Here is an 862-nt window from a genome sequence, read left to right as displayed (position 1 = left end):
GGGGGGGGGGGGGGGTGAATCTCCCCAGCAGGAACACCCAAAGTTGGTTGAACCCTTCCCCACTCTAACCAAAACTCTTTTTTTTTTGTCTTTACATACATTTTAACGCCGGTACTTCTGGGCACCCTGTGGTATCAGTTAAGAAACACTTACAGGGTTATTCACAAAAGGGGGAAGAGTTTGGAGAAGGCAGGAGAAGTGAACAATCTAGGACAACATAGCTGAACTGGAAAGTGAGCTGAATGGAGACTTTTTCCAAATTTGGCTATTTTGGCCTAGACTGTTCAGTTCTCCTGCCTTCTCCAAACTCTTCACCCTTTTGTGAATAACCCTGATAGTTCCATACCTTTTTTCCCCAGTAACAGATTCACTTTAAATGACAAAATGGCCTGTGCAGCCTATATGTGTGTCACATCGGGTTTTGATGAAACTGGAGTTTTACCTTAAGTTGTCCTCCTTCTTCCCCACCCTGCTTAAATTGATAGCAGGCCGTTTGATCAACTCAAGCAGGTTACGGAGCCGGCTGAAGCTAATTTCTGAAAATGCAAACCCTGGAAAAGGTCACGAGAAAATTATGATGGAAACCAAAAGGTCCTGGAGCATAGCTTCCCCCCTGACCTCGGCCTTTGACACAACACGCTAGTCAGCTTTTGATGTGCCCTACTCTGAATAGCAAAGATTCATTTAGCTGAATTTCTTTTATGTCGGCATGCAAAGAATCAAAATATTGTATTCTCGAGAAAGAAAAAAACCCCCCCATTATTTTCATAACTAAAAACATTTATACAAGCCAAAACCCCGTACAGCTGCACTCCACCGATCGGTGGTATTGATTAGTTCCCTCTTCTTAATTATTAATCAT

This window comes from Nanorana parkeri, unplaced genomic scaffold (genome assembly GCF_000935625.1).
Source record: "Nanorana parkeri isolate BGI_ZX_2015 unplaced genomic scaffold, ASM93562v1 scaffold230, whole genome shotgun sequence".
Taxonomy (NCBI): domain Eukaryota; kingdom Metazoa; phylum Chordata; class Amphibia; order Anura; family Dicroglossidae; genus Nanorana; species Nanorana parkeri.
The sequence above is the reverse complement of the archived record's forward strand: the minus strand, read 5'-3'. Positions refer to the sequence as shown.